General features: G+C 48.5%; 1 protein-coding gene across 19 annotated transcripts in view; it reads left to right on the top strand.

The window, feature by feature from the left end:
- DNM2 (dynamin 2) overlaps positions 1–19,448 on the top strand; it is a 100,417-nt gene that overhangs the window by 1,189 nt on the left and 79,780 nt on the right. The gene's annotated exons all lie outside the window — the stretch shown is intronic.

Consider the following 19,448-nt stretch of genomic DNA (forward strand, 5'->3'; position numbering starts at 1 on the left):
CCCCACCACTGTGGCAGGGGGTGGTGGAGGATGCAGAGAGAAAGGGAGCTGAAGGGTGAGACTGGAACTCCTCTCAATTGGAAGTAGAACCCTCGGGGGAATCTTTCTCCAGGACTCTTTCCTGGTCCATGTCAGGGTACCTCCATGGCCCTAGAACATAGGGGCCAGCCCCCCAAGCTAAAGCCTGCAAATGTGGGGGGCCCTTCCTGGATCCTGGGAAGGAACTTCTTACCTGATCAGGCAAGATCTGGAATACAGCCTTTTTTGGATAGTTCTGAGAAGTCTCAGTTTGGCTCTCTGTCCTGTGGACATATTCCATTCTGTGGGCTGTTTCCTAGGATTCAGGAAGCTAATGGATGTAATTAGGTTCTTCTCTCTCCCTTCCCCCACTTCTTGCCCTTCTGCCTCCCAGATGGGTGGCCACTTCTCTATTTGTCTAGGAAGGACTCCATTTGTGACTGGGGCTGCCAAATGATAATATCATAGTCATTATTATCGTGATTATTGTTGTTATCAGTGTTAAGAGGTAACGTTCATCCTACAGGCCCCAAGCCAAGTTCTTTCTTGTTCCACTCAGAAGACAGCCTGTTTACCCAAGACCACCAGGCAGGAGGAGCTCAGTGGAGCCCAGCTTTGCTCCTGCCTTCCCAGAGGCCTGGGGGTTTTGCTCCCAGCAGCGTGAATTTCCTCCTTTGCTGCTTTGTCTCTGGCGAACTGCCTTCTGTCTACTGTGGCGGAAAGGCGTGGACTTGGGATCAACCAGGCCTGGGCTGAGCCTTGGGCTGGGCTATGGGCCCCCTGCTTGGCCATCTTCCTGCCTGGCCTGCCCAGGCTTCCAGTGGGCATCCGCAAAGCTCTGTCCATTTCATTTGCCTTGTGATCTTGCACAGATTGTTTTACCTCTCTGAGCCTCAGCTGCCCCTCCTAAAAATGGGGTGATGGACCCTCAACAAGACAGTTGCGAGGATGCAGTTACATGATGTGTTGAAAGTGCTTACTTAGCATGGTGCCTGGCACACAGTAGGTCTGTATGAATGGAGTTATTATTCACCAGGCTGATTCCTTTCATATTGACAACAAAAGCTAGTTAGAATTAAAGTGCTCTAGGAGCTCCCACTCTGACGCAGTGGAATTGGTGGCATCTTAGGAGCAATGGGACAAGGGTTCAATCCCCCACCTGGCACAGTGTGTTAAAGGCTCTGGCATAGCTGCAGCTGCAGCTTAGGTCTCCACTGCAGCTCGGATCTAATCCCTGGCCTGGGAGCTCCATATGCTGCGGGGCAGCCAAAATGAAAAAAAAAAAAAAAGAAAGTGCTCTAAAGTTAGACACTGGGGAGTTCCTGTTGTGGCGCAGCGGAAACGAATCCGACTAGTAACCATGAGATTGTGGGTTTGATCCCTGGCCTCACTCACTGGGTTAAGGATCTGGTGCGTTGCCATGAGCTGTGGTGTAGGTCACAGACACGACTCGGATCCTGTGTTGCTGTGGCTGTGGTGTAGGCCAGCAGCTGTAACTCTGACTCCACTCATAGCCTGGAAACCTCCATATGCCATAGGTGCGGCCCTTAAAGAAAAAATTAATAAGTTACACACTGGACTTCATTTGAACATTCTGAGGCTGGCACTGCTGTGATCCCATTGTCCAGAGGGGAAAACTGAGGCTTAGAGAACCGAGCATTCAGTGACGGATTGAGCGACTCCAGGTCTCTCTCTCCCACCCCCCGCTCCAACCCTCTGCTGTACCTTTCCCTCCCACCCACCCTGGCAACTGGTGACTGCCAACTGCTGCTGAGCTGGCTCCTGTGGCAACCTCCTTCCAGAGCCTGCAGCGTGACATTGGCATTAACCAGGCATTAATTCAGGGCTCGAGGACCAAAACTGTAAAAAGCCCTCTCTTTGGGTGTGGAGTGCTCAAACGGAGCCAACTTCTTTTTATTTCTGGAGTGTGGAGAAGCCTTCTCAGCTCCAAAGCCCTGCCATAAGGGGGATGGCAGGCAGGACTCGCTTTAAATCCCACTGCCTGCTTCTTTCTCTGACTTTGGCTGAACTGTGCTGTGGGGCTCAGGGACTGGTTCCTCTCTTCTACCCCAAGGACCCACACAGAGGCTCTCCTGGCAGTTTTCAAGGAACAAAAGGGAGAGCATGTTGGCTCTGTGCCTGGGGGCAGATCTGGCTGCTCCATTTCCCTGCTTCCTCCTTGTGGGTTTTTCTAAGAACATGGTCCGAGTGAGAATTACCCAGTTAGCTCAGTCCTGTACTGGGGGTTGCAGGTCGGTGGTCCTGGGGAGCAAAACCTGCTTGTTAGGTCTTTTGTTTCTTCAGCATGGAGATAATTTTTTTTTTTAATGGCCATACCCACGGCATATGGAAGTTCCCAGGCTAGAGGTCAGATTGGAGCTGCAGCTGCTGGCCTATGCCACAGCCACAGCAACACAGGATCTGAGCCGCATCTGTGACCTACACCACAGCTCACAGCAATGCCAAATCCTTAGCCTACTGAGCGAGGCCAGGGATTGAATACTAGTTGGGTTCATTACCACTGAGCCACTATGGGAATTAGCTGCGAACATTTAAAAATGAGATTTTGTTACCATTATGGCTCAGTGGACATGAACCTGACTAGTATCCATGAGGATATGGGAGTGGCCACTTGAGCTGCTACAGTCCCCACTACTCCCTAGTGCTGGCCTGGGCCCATTTCACAATCGCCTGGAGCCTCCTGGCTCCGGAAACTACTTTGAAGACCCAGGGCTTGGCCTGCCTTGTACCAGCAGAGAGACCCGTGTCCCTAAGGAGAGTGGGGGATGTGGCTCCCTGGTGATCCTTGTCATTTAGCCTGAAGAGCTGGCAGGAGGGAAGGGCTTTGGAAATTTGTCCTTGGGAGAAGATCAGGAGAGGGAGGCTGAAGTTGAGGTCTCCAGCTCAGACGCCCAGGCTTGGGCTTGGCCTTGTGAGCCTTTCCTCTCTGCATCTCAGTTTCCCCAGTTAGGAAAGGGGGTTGTTCATAGCACTTCCTCGTGGGCCCCATTCAGGCCGCCAGGTTGGGTGTGTTTCACTTCTTAGGGCAGATAAATTCCTGCCCTGCCTGTCATTGAGAGTGGAGTAAGGATTAAATTAGACCATTTAGAAGTTCCCTGATGGCTCAGTGGGTTAAGGACCTGGCATTGTCACTGCTGTGGCGTGGGTTCAGTCCCTGGCCTGGGAAACTTTGTATGCCATGGGTGCTGCCAAAAAAAAAAAAAAAAAAAAAAAAGAGAGAGAAAGAAAGAAGGAAGGAAGGAAAGAAATAGGAGGAGAGACCATTTAGAGTGTGCTTGGAAGAGTGTCTCGCACAGAAGAAGTGCTTAAAATGTCACGCATTTTTCATTCATTTCCACTGAAAAAAGTTTGAGCATATTCCCTCAGTGCCGGGTTCTGCAGACATAGCCCTGAGCAAGCTCAAGATACCAAAACCCCTGCCCTGGGGGAGCTGGCCTTCCTGCAGGGGAAGATAAAGAAGAAACAAGACAGAAGGTGATAACTGTCACAGGGGAATAGAGAGCAGGATTATGGACAGGGCAGGGGGAGGTCAGGGTAAGCCTCCATGGGAAGGTGACTTCTGAGGATGACATCTTAAGGATGTGAGGGAGGACCCACCAGTGGAGATCTGCAGGAAGAGCATCCCAGGCTGTGGGAACAGCCGGTGCAAAGGCCCTGAGGTGGGAGTGTTCCTAGAGGAAGGCATTGTGGGAGAGTGGGGGGAGATGAGGTGAGGAAGGCCCTGGGGTGGGGCGGGGTGCAGGCCAAGCAGAGCTCTGGGAGCTGGGGTGGGGAGCCTGGGTGGAGGGAAAGCTACTGGTGACACTGTTACGATCCTTCTGGACCTTGTCTTGGGCACGCTGAGGGCTCTTGCCTTTGATTTGCAGCTTTACTTCGACTTTCCCCATGAGAAATATCTGTGAACACAGGTAGCACCCGGTGCCATTTTTCTTTTAACAAGACGCAGCTGCCTCTCCTGTCTCCAGCTGTGTTTGCATTTGGTCTTGGGAGTTGCGGCTGTACTGTGGGGCCGCTGCCAGGTACACAGTGGGTGCTGGATGAACACATATCGGATGACCATTGGTGCACATCCCTGCCAGACTGAGGGGTGGGTACGTGGTTTGCTCTTTGGGCTGGTTTGTCCCTTAGCAGATCTGAGGTGTTCAAAGGCACTTGGAAGTGCCAGCTGTTATTCCCACTGTCCTTCCTTAGGGGCAAAGCCAAAGTGCCTTTGCCTGTGTGGTTTGTAGTATCCAGGCCAGCTGGAGTAGGGAGGGTCCAGAGGCACCTGTGAGAATGTGGCTGCCCTCCAGCTAAATGACCTCACATCTTGGGCCTCAGTTTCCTTGTCTAGAAAATGGGGGTGATGGTGGTCCCTCTCTCCTGAGAGCGAGTGGAGCATTCAGATGAGCTAATCCTTGTGAAATATTAAATCCCTACATTCTGATTCCCCCCCTTTTTTTTGGGCTGTGCTTGCAGCATACAGAAGTTCCCGGGCCAGGGATGGAACCCACCCCACACCAGTAATCAGAGCTACACCAGTGACAATACCAGATCCTTAACCCACTGGGCCACCAGGGAACTCTGACATCCCTGCTTTTTGTAGAGCCCTGGGTCAACCCTGAAAAGCAGTTGTTAATTTCTTTTTTCTGAAAGAATAGGAATTCATGATTACTTTGTTGTTAGAAATAACACCTTGCTTCAGCACAAACACTCACTGAGTGCCTGTCAGTGTGGTTTTTGCTCTGGGGAGGTAGCTAGGACCAGCTGGTGGACCAGGTCCTGAAATGGCTATTGGGAGAAATGCTAGTAGGAGCCTGTTCCTGCTGGGAATGGTGGCTGTGAACGAGTATGTGTGGCCGTGAGAGTTTTTTTACGCTCATTAAGTGTATGATGGTGGGAAATAGCGAGCAGAAAGGCCCAACAGTAGCAAATTGGCTATGCAAGCAATTCGTCCAGACAACTAACTATGAAATAGCCACTCAGTGATCTAGAAGAGGATTCTAATGACCCAGAAAGCCATGTAAGACCTGTCAGGGTCCAGACCAAGTGGACCTGTGATCCCATTTTCATAGTAAAAAGCCTGGAAAGATGTACAGCCCCCAACCCCATGTGTGGGTTGTCTTCCCCACGTGATTCTTGGTTTGTTTTTGCTTGTTTGGGGATTACATTTATAACCCAGAAGACAGATTTCTCCAGAGCTCAGCTCTGGACTGCCCAAATGCTTTTCAGAGTTATTTGTCTGGGGATAATGGCCCTTGCTAGGTATACGGAGTGAAATCCCCTGGTAATAAGTCCAGCTGATTGTGGGTGACAGCAGAGGATGGGCAGTCCTAGATTTGGAGTTTTCGAAGGTAGTGCAGCCAGAAGGGGCTGGTGGCTACACGAAACCCCGTGTCTCTCTGGTGTCTGCATTTGGCTCAGAGCCGCAGCTGCCAAGCTTTTGCTCCGTTTGAATGAAAATGCCGAAATTACAGGCCCCTCAACTGCAGGAAAAAGACAGGGACATCAGCTAACCTTTAATTTACTGGTGTTGCCAACCGCATGCTGTAATTAAGCTCTTATTGTGTTAAAGCTTCGGAAAAATGCAAGCCAATAAGGAGATATTTATAGGCCATTAGCTACAATCCGAATAAAGAAAAAAATTGCCCTGCCTCTGAAGCAGAATGGCACTAGAGAGAAAAGACTCCTGCTTCTGGGTAGTTTAGGGCTCCCGTTAGCATTGACAGTGAGATCTCTGCTAGACACTGGGGACTTTCCCCCTTGGAGTCACCCTCCCCTTGAACAGGGAGCTGGGTGGCCCTTTCAGTTTCACCTGCTGCTGGATGTTTATGACACAGTAAGAGTGGAAGTTTGTGGAATTATCCTGTGCTTTGAGTGTCCTGGGGACTTAGGTCTGAAATCTCACTATGTGTTTCCAGCAGCCCTGGGAGGCTGGTGATGCTCCCAGCCTCTCCGCTTTCCAGGAGCAGGGTCTGAAGTCACACAGGGAGGAGGGCAGGAGCAGGGTCTGAGCTGGCCCTGTCTTTTCCAGAGCCCAATGCCAGGGGGACAACAGGGTTGGGAAGGTGTGGCTTTTGGCCAGGAATGGACACCAGGGTGCTTGTATCTGGGGGTGGGGCCGAGGTGGCTGGTGGAGTGACTTCTGGCCTTTGAGCTCCTTTGAGGTTGTCAGCTGTGTGTCTGACAGCATGCCTCAAATAGCACCTACTCTGCTGGCTGCTGGGGACCCAGCTGGGACCTAGATGGATAGAGATCAGGACAGTGGTTACAGGAGCAGCTCCATTTCTGAAGACAGAGACGTGCAGTGACAATGGCGGGAGGAGCGGGAGGTTAGCTGAGCAGGCCCTGCCATGGAGCTACCCCCTCGGAGACCCCAGAGGAGAGTGTCCCTGGCAGGGGGATGCATGGGAACAGGGGGCCTCAGCAGGTGCCGCCTTCAGATGTGGAAAGGGGGCTAAGACGAAGGCACGACCATGGGGCACATGAAGTGCCTGGCAAGTGCCTACTTTTCCTAAATTTTTTTTTGGGGGGGGATCTTTTTAAGGCCATACCTGAGGCATATGAAAGTCCTCAGGCTAGGATCCTGTCCAGTCAGAGCTGCAGCTGCCAGCCTACACCAGAGCCACAGCAACTCAGGATCTGAGCCACATCTGCAACCTACACCACAGCTCACGGCAATGCCAGATCCTTAACCCACTGAGCAATGCTAGGCATCAAACCTGCATCCTCATGGATACTAGTTGGGTACTTAATCTGCTGAGCCACAAGGGGAACTCCCCGCTTTTCCTAAATTTTTATCACACAAGTAGAACATTGAAGACAGCGTTCTTGTGGAAAAGGAAACCATGGAGTTCTTGTTGTGGCTCAGGGGGTTAAGAACCCAAGTAGTATCCATGAGAATGCAGGTTTGATCCCTGGCCTCGCTCAGTGGATTAAGGATCCAGTGTTTCTGTGAGCTGAGGTATAGGTCAAAGATGGGGCTCGGATCACAAGTTGCTGTGGCAGTGGTGTAGGCCGGCGGCTGCAGCTCTGATTTGACTCCTTGTCTGGGAACTTCCATATGCTGCAGGCGCGGCCAAGTTTAAAAAATCAATAAAAGGAAACCATGACAGATGAGGACATGACGTACCATCCACTCTGTCTCTTCCTTCCATCTCTGTGTGGGAACTCCATCGTCAGTGTGGGGTGTATCCTGCCAGACCCTCCTCACGTTTAGGTATAGACATACATGCTGGTATCTATAGAAAATCCACAGCACTTTTCGGGGTTGCTTCTTTTTTGTTAACTTCTTTCCAGAACTGGGACTCTCCCATTTACGTTGTTCGGAGACTTGTTTTCCAACCACCCGACACATCCTGGATGGTCCTTCCACGTTGGAACACTGGTCACTGCTGCTTCGAGTTTTTCTAAACCCTACCCCCAGCCCCCACTGCTGCCGAGGGGTAAGAAGGAAGGCAGGGGTTCTGGTGAGAAAGGACAGTGCTGTTATGGGTGCTGTTTGCCATGATCCATGTGGGGCCCTGGGTACAAGGCACATCACCCACTTGGAGGCCGGGGGTCGATCACTGTTTACTGATGAGGAAACAGGCAACAGAGCTTTGCTCAGGTGGCTAGACTCAAACCCAGAGCCTCGGCCTTCATGGGAGTTCTCCGACCCCCAGAACCTGTTGGCCTGTGCCTGAAGTGGCACCCTCACCCCTGACTGCGTTGGATTTTGTGACCGTCCTTTTTCCCTTGGCCAGCCTTTACAGGGTCCAGTTTTTGCTCCTTCTATATTGTGTTTATACCTGAGTGGCCTCAGAAGTTTCTAGAACGAGGCCAGGTGTTGAGGAATAATCCAAGCCCTTGTGGGAGTCCTTGCAAGGCCCATTGTAAGGCTCATCTGCTCAAGTTGCCTCCTTGGGTGGCAGTCGGGGGGCAGCTCTGGTCTTCCTCTTGCACTGAATGGTTCTCCCGTGTCTTTGACATGCTCACTGTGTGCCAGGCACCAGGTACTGTCTGTATGTCACCTCAGCTTAGCTCCATTTTACAGATGAGGCCACTGAGAGGCAAAAATGGTGCAAGCAGCTGAGGGCCTCTGAACCCTATCTTTACCCGCTTGTTTACTTTCCCAGTATTTGTCCCCAAATTCTTCTTGGAAGAAGCAGTGGGTCTTTCTGCCTAGGTGAGGACAGGCAGGAGCTGCCTGGAAGCAGACTAGTGACTGGTGAACATGTACCTTGGTGCCCATCCTGTCTGGCTGTGGGCCCCAGCTTGAGGCTCATGCCTTATTATCTGTAGGGCGCTAGCTTTATCTTTTTCATGGCTGTGTAGTATTCCATGGTACAAAGGCACCCTTGTTTATTCGCTGGCTTCTTGGTGATGGATGCTTAGGCCGCTTCCAGGGTCCAGTCCCAGGATTTGGTCATGGACATGGGACACCTGTATAGAATGTGGGGGAGGAGGACAGGGGGAGATTGGCCAGCCCTGGGTCTGTGGTCCTCACCTCCCCAGGTGTAATGGCCAGGATGCCACCCAGCAGCTTCCTCACCTGAATTGAATGAGTGGACTTGGGATTGGTCAGAGAGTCCTTCCCAATGACCCCACATCAGCCTGTTCTCACCACAGTTTGCCCCCTCTCAACCTCTTCAATGGCCTGGAGCAGAGCAGTCGCTTCTGCCCCTGCTGTCACCCCACAGCATCCACAGGGTACCTCTGGGCAGGTACCCTGACTCAGGGCAGGTCCCTCTGCTGCCCACACCCCTCCATGACTTCCACCTGATTTGGGGTGAAAGTTCAGGTCCTCCTACGGCCCCTGACGCCACCTGCCCTCACCTGTCCCCATTCTCCTCCATGCTTTTCCCACCAGCCACACGGCCTTCTGGCTGCCCCTGATCCCCCCAGGCTCACTTCTACTCCAGGGGCTTTTTGTCCCTTCCTCTGCATCTCCTCTCCGTCCAGAGTTCTCCATGACCAGCCCCTCTCTTCTCGGATTCCTGCTCAAACCACCCACCCCCGCCTCCCCTAGAGGCTGTCCCCGACCCGCCCTGGTTCACATAGGGCCCTGGCGCACAGACTGCCTGTCTAGATGTGTTTTCTTCAGAGCTCTCACCAGGACCTGAAACTATTTTGTGTTGTTTCCTCCCCACTGCCCAGACAGCAGGTCGCTAAGGGCAGGGAGCTTTGAGCACTCCTTGCCATCCTGGCACTTAAGAGGAGTGCACATATCTGCTGCATGAATGTCCCTAGAAGCTAGAATTGAACTAATTTCACTGCACAGATGTCTGTTGAGAAGGGAGGCCAGAGGCCAGCCCTGGGAATTGTCTTTGGGGGCTCACAGCCCACCTGGGATACGTGGGACCGTGAATAGGAGAGTGACTTGGGAGGCTCTGGGGGGCTCAGAAGCAAGCGTATCTTCTTTGCAGGGAGGGCTGTAATTTCCCTCTTTGGCACAGTGTAGTAACAAAAACAGTCTAGGAGTTCTCTGGTAGCCTAGTGGTTAAGGATCTGTGGCGTTGTCACTTCTGTGTGTGGGTTCGATCCCTGGCCTGGGAACCTGTGTGTGCCGTGGGCAAAGCCAAACAAACAAAACAAAGCAATAACAGTCTTAGACCCTGGGCCTGGGTGTCTTCTCTGGACTGGCTTCCTGGCTATGAGATGGAGCCAAGCAGATCCCCCTCCCTTGGCTGTGGTGACTGAGACCCCACACAGCTTCCAGTGAGGTGTTGCCTCCAACTCTTGCCTCCTGCCTGGGTGTCAGGCGGCCCTGGCAGGAGTGGCCCCACTCTGTCCAGGCACTGGCACACTCTCATGACAGGAACCTGAGGTGCAAAGGCAGCTTCGCCCCACGTCTGAATCCCCAACCCATGGATGCCCAAGTGCCTGCTTGGACCAAGAACCAAGGAAAGGAGGCTTCTGGGGTCATTGCTTCTCAGTCCTGGCAGCCCATTAGTATCCATCACAGGAAGATGTTAAAATACCAGTGCCCAGTGCCAGACCCCTCCCCAGACCAACTTAAATCTCCTGGGGAGGGTGGGGTGGGGAGCAGAATCCGGTCATGTGCCACAGCTACTGTTTGTTACAGGAGACCTCCTTTGCCTTAATTTGAACCTGCACGGGCTACAAACCCATGGGATGTAGTCAGGTGGCCAGCAGAGCTGTCCAGGGCCCCGATGACACCCTCATGCCCCAATGGAGGAGGAGGAGGAGGCACCTTGGAAACCCTGCCCCATGACATAGTTTCCCAGCGATAAGAGTCTTTAGGGATTGGCAGGAAGGCAAGCGAGCAGAGCAGGCAGGAACAGTCCCAGCTGGGGTTACGCCCGCCTGCCGGGTGATACACCCTGGCACGGCCAGGCCAGCCCTGGAGAAAGCCCTGTAGTGGGTTGAGGACACAGCCCCTTCTGTCCCAGCCTCTGTCTTCTGTGTTGATGGCCAGGGTCCTTCTGGAGGCTCATAGCCTTCTCACCCAGGAGGCCCCCAGCAGGTCCTACAGCCCTGGAGACAGTGGCTTGGAGGATGACACCCTCAGAAATTGTTCTTTTGTTTCTGTTGTTGCACCCACAGCATATGGAAGTTCCTGGGTCAGGGATCAAAACCCGAGCCATAGTAGCAACCCAAGCTGCTGTTCTTTTCTGGCTGATGAGGCCATGGAGTCCCAGGGATCTATAAATCAAGATCAGGGGCCTGTGACCAGAGACTGAGCTGCTGACTCCGCTCAAGGGAGGCTGCTTGTGGTTTGGGCTGACACGTTTTCTCGCCTTGCAACACTCGGTTCCCCTCATCTGGGAGGAAGTCCTTTAGGTGGAAGCCCAGCTCTTGCTGCTTCTGCCCTGTGGCATCTCTCAGTGGTACTGCCTGGCACAGGTCATCAGGGGGCTCAGAGCAGGCCACTTCCTTAAGTGGGAAGGTCTCACCTGGTGTACGCTCCCAGCACTAGGTATAAAATGATGTCCTAGTTTGAACTTTTTTCTTTTTTTTTTTTTTTTTTACTTTTTAGGGCTGCATCTGCAGCCTATGGAAGTTCCCAGACTAGGGGTCAAATCAGAGCTACAGCTGCCGGCCTATGCCACAGCAATACAGGATCTGAGCTGTATCTGTGACCTACACCCCAGCTCACAGTAACACTGGATCCTTAACCCACTGAGCGAGGCCAGGGATCAAACCACATTCTCATGGATCCTAGTCAATTTCGTTACTGCTGAGCCACAACGGGAACTCCTTAGCTTGATTTTTAATTACAGGAATTATTGGACTATTTACCTGTGAAATAAAATTCTCTCTCTTAGGAAGAGTAAGCTGGAGTTTCCTATTGCTCTTTGCTTGGGATCATCTTCATCAGCTTATGACTCTTGCCAGATCCTTTTTCTTTCTTTACTTTCTCTCTCTCTCTCTCTTTTTTTTTTGGCTGTGGCATGTGGAAGTTCCCAGGCCAGGGACTGGACCCAAGACACAGCAGTGAAGAATGCTGAATCCTTAACTGCTAGGCTGCCAGGGAACTCCCAGATCCTTGTTCTATGTGTGAATGTCCCCCACCTCAAATCCCACGATTACGTCCATCTTAGGCCAAATCTCGACAGAATGTGTCTGCCTCATGCCAAGTTCTTTGCTAGTTAGTGTCTTAAGGGGTTTTTGCCTTTGTTTTGTTTTTAAGAAAAAATTCTATTTTGGAATAATTTTAGATTTACAGAATATTTGCGAGGATAGTACAGAAAGCTCCCATGTACACTTTACCCATCTTTCCCTAATGTTTAACATCTTGCTTACTGCCATGGTACATTTCTCACAACTAAGAAATTAGCCTCAGAGCTCCTCTTGTGGCTCAGCAGTAACGAACCTGACTAGTATCCATGAGGACACAGGTTCGACCACTGCCCCTGCTCAGTGGGTTAAGGATCCAGCGTTGCCGTGAGCTGTGGTATAGGTCACAGATGTGGCTCAAATCTGTCGCTGCTGTGGCTGTGATGGTAGGCGGGCAGATGCAGGTCCAATTCAACCCCTAGCCTGGGAACTCTATATGCTGCACATTCAGCCCTGAAAATCAAAGAAACTAACCTTGGCTTATTATTATTATTAACGACAGCCAGACTTTATTCATTATTCAGATTTACCCTGTTGTCCCCACAGTCCTCTTTCTGTCCCAGGACCAAATCCAGGATCCCACTCTGCATTTAGTTGTCACGACTCCTTAGTCTCTGTCTGTCTGTGACAGTGCCCCAGCCTTTGCTTCTCATGACTTTGGTGTTTTATAGAATCTCTCTCAATTTGCATTGATCTGGAATTTTCTCATGATTAGACTGAGTCAGTGGGTTTGGGGGAAGAAGACCACAAAGATGAGGTGCCCTTCTCTTCGCATCAGGGGTCCATGACAGCAGCGAGGCTTATCATGGGTGATGTTGACCTTGATCTTTTGGTTGAGGTGGCATCTCTCAGTGTTCTTTGCTGCAAAGTTACTCTTTTCTCCTTTTCATACATTATCTTTTGGAAGCATGGGAAGTTCTTTTGAGTATAATTGAGCAGGTAAAATGTCCAAGATGGCCCGAAGTTCAAAAATATCAGAAAGGAGGGGTTCCCACTCTGGTTCAGTGGGTTAAGACTCCAACTGGAGGCGCTTGGTTTGCTGCAGAGGTGTGGGTTTGATCCCCGGCCCGGCATAGTGGGTTAAGGATCCAGTGTTGCTGCAGTTGTGGCGTAGGTCACAGTTGCGGCTCAGATTCTATCCCTGGCCTGGGAACTTCCATATGCAAAAAAAAAAAAAAAAAAAAAAAAAAAAAAGATACAGAGAGGAAGCTTCCTGCCCACCTGCTCCTACAGTCATGTTTAACCATCCTTGCTAGTCTCCTGTGTCCTCCTGGTTTCTCAGGGCAAATAAAAGCAAAGACAAATGTGTTTGTATCTGCTCTCCTCTCCCTCCACTCTCTCATCCAGCTTTACACCTGGTTCTGAACAGTGAGACTGTCACTTAATATTTCTTGGAAATCTTTTTTTTTTTTTTTTTTTTAAATGCCTTTTCTAGGGCCGCTCCCACAACATATGGAGGTTTCCCAGACTAGGGGTCTAATCAGAAATGTAGCCACCAGCCTACACCAGAGCCACAGCAATACGGGATCTGAGCCACGTCTGCAACCTACACCACAGCTCACGGCAGCCCTGGATCCTTAACCCACTGAGCAAGGCCAGGGATTGAACCCGCAACCTCATGGTTCCTAGTCGGATTCGTTAACCACTGAGCCACGATGGGAACTCCTTTCTTGGAAATCTTAGTGTATCAGCACAGAGAGCATGCTTGCTTGTGCTTTTTTTTCCCCCACCCTTGAGGTATAGTTTATATCTAGTAGACACACAAAGAACTGGGTAACTACAACCACAGTCCACATACTGAACACTTCCATTACCCTGCAAATCCCTCTGTGCCCTTTGGCAGCCACCCCTCCCCCACTCCAGCACCTGGCACCTACCCATGGGTTCTCCACGGTATGATTTTTGCCTTTTCCAGGAAGTCATATAAATGGACTCATGCAGCCTTTGAGTCTGGCTTGCTTCTCTCTGTGTAACCCCTTTGAGAGTCATCCAGGCTGTGTGCCTTGATAGTTGCATCCTTTTTGTTGCTGAGGAGTGTGTCTGGACTGCCCGCTGTTGAACTGTTCACCCGCTAGAGGCCCCTCAGCTGTCTCCAGTTCCGGGTGATTGTGCCCAAGGCTGATAGAAACGTTTATATGCAGGTTTCTGTGTGCCTCATAAACACGATACATTTTGAGTTAATTTTTGTGTGACTTGTGAGGCAGAGATTAAGGTTTATAATTTTTTTTTTTTTTTTTTTTTTTGCTTATATATGTCCAGTTGTTCCAGAACTATTTGTTGAAAAGACCATCCTGGGAGTTCTGGTTGTGGCTCAGTGGGTTACAAGCCTGACTAGTATCCATGAAGACGTTCAGTATCCTTAACCCCTGGCCCCGCTCAGCGGGTTAAGGATCCGGTTTTGCTATGAGCTGTGGTGAAGCTCGCAGATGTGGCTTGGATGCAGTGTTGCTGTGGTTGTGGTGTAGGCCGGCACCTGTAGCTCCAATTTGACCCCTAGTTGGGAACTTCCATATGCCGCAGGTGCAGCCCTAAAAAGTGAAAAAGAAAAAAAAAAAGAGAAAACCATCCCCTTCCATGGAGTTGGCTGTGTCAGAAACGAGTTGGCCATGTCTGTGTGGGACCTTTCTGGACCCTCTGTTCTCTCCCATCTATCTGTGTGTGTATCCTTTGGCCAAAATCACATTTCTTTATTACCATAGTCTTGAATTCAGGCTGGGTGAGTCTTCTTTGTTCTTCTTTTTCAGAATTGTTTTGGCCAGTCTAGTTTCTTTCCCTTTACATAGAAACTTGTTGATTTCTACAAGAATGGTATTTGTGTTTCAGCCCATGGAGAGCGTTTCTTTTAGTTTTTATAACTGTATTATTCCTTTTAACAGCAGTTCTCACCTGGTCCACGTAGTCACTTCCTGACCTCACTGTCCACCACCCCTGCCACAGGCTCTTCTCTCACAGGGTCAGAGGGAGCCCCCTTTTTTTTGGCCATGCCTGTGGCATGTGGAAGTTCCCAGGCCAGGGAATGAACCTGTGCCATAGCAGTAACCAGAGCTACAGCGGTGGCTGTGGTCCTCAACCCCCTGAGCCACCAGGAAACTCTGAGGTGGTCTCTTAAGAACATGTCCCTCCTCTCCTTGGAACCTGCCACAGCTTCTAGGTCTATGGTGTAAAACTCAGTGTAAAGTCCTCACTATCACCCAGAAGGCCCTGCATGATCTCCATGCTCTGCTTTCCCTACCGCATCACCCCGTCCCCTCATCTCCTGCTACTCCTTCCTTACTTGCTCTATTCATTCTCACTGGGCTTCTCATTGCTCCTCCAGCGTGTTAGGCACAGTCCCACCTCAGGGCCTTTGCATATGCTATTTCCTCTGCCAGGAAAATTCCTTCCCTGAGAGCCCTGTGGCTCATGCGTCACCTCTGTCAGGGCTCTGCTCAGATGCGTCTTCCTCAAGAGGCCCTCCCTGGCCACTCTGCTAAAATGTCCCCACCCTGTTACTCCATCCTCTTGTCCTGCTTAACTTTTCTTGGAAGCACTTGTCATTCCGTGTCCTTGTCCTCCCTATTTATTTGGTTTATGGTCCATCTCCATCCAATAGTAGATGAGTGCCCTGCTCCCGGATGCGCCTCAGCCTGGCATGGATGGTGCCTGGCATGGATCAGATGCTGTGGAAACCAGCCCGTCTCCCTCTCTGTGTAAACGCACCTGTGTGCATCTCAGTCACTGAGTGGGACCCATTTAGCAAAGGTAGCTGAGCCTGCTCTGCCAAGTCCCACCTGGGCCGCTAGACCCAGTCACTACTTGGAGGTAGGCCAGGTGGGGAGACTGTAGCTGAGGGTCACGGGGAACAAGGCTGTGGGAGGACAGGCTGGGGACTGGCACCAGTCAGGGGCTGGGGCCTTCCTGTGAGGGTTTGTGTGGGTCAGCAGCAGTTTTTATCTTGAAGCTGGATGATGGACCTCTTCCCCTACCGCAACATAGTTTGCTCTTAATGCTTTTTGTATTAAAATAACATCTTTACTGATGTATACTTCATAGATTATAAATTCATCCTTTTAAAGTGCACTCTCCAGCTGATTTTAGACTCTATCCAGAGTTGTGCAGCCATCACTACTATCTAATTCAGAAGAGCTTCATGCCCCCAAAAGGAACTATACCCATTAAGCAGTTATTTCCCATCCTCAGTTCCTGACCATGGCTAATCTAGTTTCTGCCTATGAATGTGCCTGCTCTGGACATTTCATATTAATGAAATCATACACTCTGTAGCTTTTCATGTTTGGCTTCTTTCATTTTGCATTAATGTGATCAAGGCTCATCTGTATTGTACCATCTATCAGAACTGCATTCCTTTTTAATGGCTGCATAATATTTAATAATATTTAATAATTTAATAATATTTAATGGCTGCATAATATTCCACAGTATGGTTCCACCACCTTTTGTTTTGATGGACGTTTGGGTTGTTTCCACTTTTGGATGTTATGAACAGTGCTGGCGTGAACATCTTAGTACAATATTTTGTATGCACCTATGCATTCATTTCTTCTGGGTATCTCCCTGGGGGTGGAATTGCTGAGTCATGTGGTAATCCTTACATTTAAACCTGAGAAACCCCCAGACAGTTTTCCACAGAGGCAGCACCTTTTTACGTTCTCACCTACACAGTGGGAGGGTGTTGGTTTCTCCACATCCTCCTTGGCAACACGTTGTTATCTATCTTTTTGAATTTCGCTTCCTGGTGGGCATGAAGTGGTATTTTGCTCATTGTGTTTTTTTTTTTTTCTTATTTCCCTAATGATTAATAATGAGCTTTTCATGTGCTTATTGGACATTTCTTTGGAGAGTGTCTATTCATGTGAGCTTTTCATGTGCTTATTGGACATCTTCTTTGGAGAGTGTCTATTCAAATCCTTGGTCCACTTTTAAATTGGGTTATTTGTCTTCTCATTGTTGGCTTGTAAATGTTCTTTACATCTGGTATCAAGACTGGTCTTTTATGAGATAAATTATTTGCAGATACTTCCTTCTATTATGTGGGTTGTCTTTTTGCTTTCTTGTGTCCTTGGAAGCAGAAAAGTTTTAAATTTTGGAGCTTCCTTGTGGCACAGCAGGTTAAGGATCCAGCATTCTCACTACTGTGACTTGGGTTTGATCCCCGGCCTGGGAACTTCCATATGTGGGGCCAAAAGAAAAAAAAAATTGTTCTGTGCTTCTTTTGTTAAATTTATCCCTAAGTGGTTTATTGTTTTTGATGCTATTATTATAAATGAAATTTTCCACTTAGTTTCATTTTTAGATTGTTCACTGCTGGTATCTAATAATATAGCTGATTTTTATGTATTGATCTTGTACCCTAGAACCTTGCTCAACTCATTTATTTTCCTCTCTCTCTCTCTGTATGTGTGTGTGTGTATACACACCAGCATTTTCCCTTTTTTGAGAGGGGCTGAACCCACAGTGTACAGGAGTTGGCAGGCCAGGGATCAAACCTGAGCCACAGCCACAGCAGCCACCTGAGCCACAGCAGCAACAGTGCTAGATCCTTTACCCACTGTACCACCAGGAAATACCCCAGCATTTTCTATAGATGTGATCATGTCATTTCTGAATAGTTTTCTTTCTTCCTTTGGCGCTTTCTTTTTTTTTTGCCTGCCTGCTCTGGCTAGAACCTCCAGTAAAATGTTGAACACAAGTGAGAATGGGCATCTTTGGCTCTTGATCTTAGAGGGAAAGCTTTCAGTGTTTCACTACTAAATATGATGTTAGCTGTGGGTTTTGTTTTGTGTAGGTACCCTTTATTAAGGTGGAGTATGTTCCCTTCTATACCTGGTTTGTTGAGTCTTTTTTTTTTTATCATGAAAGGGTGTTGGATTTTGTCAAATGCTTTTTCTGCTATTGTTGAGATAATCATATAGTTGTGTCATTTACTCTATTTTTTTTTTTTTTTTTTTGTCTTTTGTCTTTTTTGTTGTTGTTGTTGTTGTTGTTGCTGTTATTTCTTGGGCCGCTCACGTGGCATATGGAGGTTCCCAGGCTAGGGGTTGAATCGGAGCTGTAGCCACCGGCCTATGCCAGAGCCACAGCAACGCGGGATCCGAGCCCCTTCTGCAACCTACACCACAGCTCACGGCAACGCCGGATCATTAACCCACTGAGCAATGGGCAGGTACCGAACCCGCAACCTCATGGTTCCTAGTCGGATTCGTTAACCACTGCGCCACGACGGGAACTCCCCATTTACTCTATTAATATGGTGCATTGTACTGACTGATGGCCCCATTTTTGGACCACCGTTGCATTCCTGGAATAAATCTCACTTGACTATGGCACTTAATCCTTTTTTATTTTGCTGGATTCAGTTTACTAGTATTTTGTTGTGGATTTTTTGGTGGCTTTATTCATAAGATAGTGATTTGTTGTTTTCTCCTGATGTTGTTGTCTGGCTTTGGTATCAGGGTAATCATGGTATCATAGAATAAGTTAGAAAGTGTTCCTATTTGGGGTAAGAGTTTGTAAAAGATCGGTATTAATTTTTTTTATTACTGGAATTTTATTACATTTATAGTTGTACAGTGATCATCACAACCAAATTTTATAGCATTTCTATGCCAAACCCCCAACTTGTCTCATTTGGAAAACGTAAGTTTTTCAAAGTCTATGAGCCAGTATCTGTTCTGCAAAGAAATTCATTGTGTCCTTTTTTTAGATTCCACATGTAAGTGATAGCATTTGATGTTGGTGTCTCACTGACTGACTTCACTTAGCATGATAATTTCTAGGTCCATCCATGTTGCTGCAAATGCCGTTATTTCTTTCCTTTCAATGGCTCAGTAATATTCCATTGCGTATAGGTAATATTCTTTATCCACTCCTCTGTCCATAGATATTTAGGTTGTTTCCATGTCTTGGCTATTGTATGTAGTGCTGTAGTGAACACTGGAGTACATGTGTCTTTTCGAGTCATGCTTTTCTCTGGATAGATGCCCAGGAGTGGGATTGCTGGATCAAATGGTAATTCTGTTTTTAGTTTTCTGAGGAATCTCTATACTGTTTTCCACAGTGGTTGCACCAGTTTACATTCCTACCAACAGTGTAATGGTGTTCCCTTTTCTCCACACCCTCTCCAGCATTTATTGTTTGTAGACTTTTTGATGATGGCCATTCTGGCCAGTGTAAGGTGGTACCTCAGAGTGGTTTTGATTTGCATTTCTCTAATAATTAGTGATGCTGAACATCTTTTCATCTATTTTTTGGCCATCTGTATGTCTTTGGTAGGAATTTGTCGTTTTCATCTAGGTTATATAATTTGTCCTTTTCATCTAGGTTATTTAATTTTGGGCATAGTATTTCCTTAATCCTTTTTATTTCTGTAACGTTGGTAGTAATGTCTCCTCTTTTTATTCCTGATTTTAGGAATTTGAGTCTTCTCGTCTTAGTTGATATAGCTGAGGCTTTGGTAGTTTTGTGGGTCTTTTCAAAGAATCAGCTTTGGTCTTACTGATTTTTGTTTTTCTATTCTCTATTTCATTTATTTCCTTTCTAATCTTTATTAATCTAATATTTATTTCCTTCTTTCTGTTTACTTTGGGTTTGGTTTTCTCTTCTTTTTCCAGATTGTAAAGTGAAATTAAATTTTTTTTTTCCCTGTACCCACATCATGTAGATTGAACCCACACCACAGCAGTGTCAATGCCAGATCCTCACCCCGATGCAACACAAGGGAATTCCCTGGAAGATTAATTTTTTGTTAGAAATCTTTCTTCTTTTAAAGACAGATTTAAATTTTTTTTAGTTTAAAAGAATTTTTTTGTGCGTTTGTCTTTTTTTTTTTTTAGGGCCATACCCGCGGCATATGGAGGTTCCCAGGCTAG

Source organism: Sus scrofa, chromosome 2 (genome assembly GCF_000003025.6).
Source record: "Sus scrofa isolate TJ Tabasco breed Duroc chromosome 2, Sscrofa11.1, whole genome shotgun sequence".
Classification (NCBI taxonomy): domain Eukaryota; kingdom Metazoa; phylum Chordata; class Mammalia; order Artiodactyla; family Suidae; genus Sus; species Sus scrofa.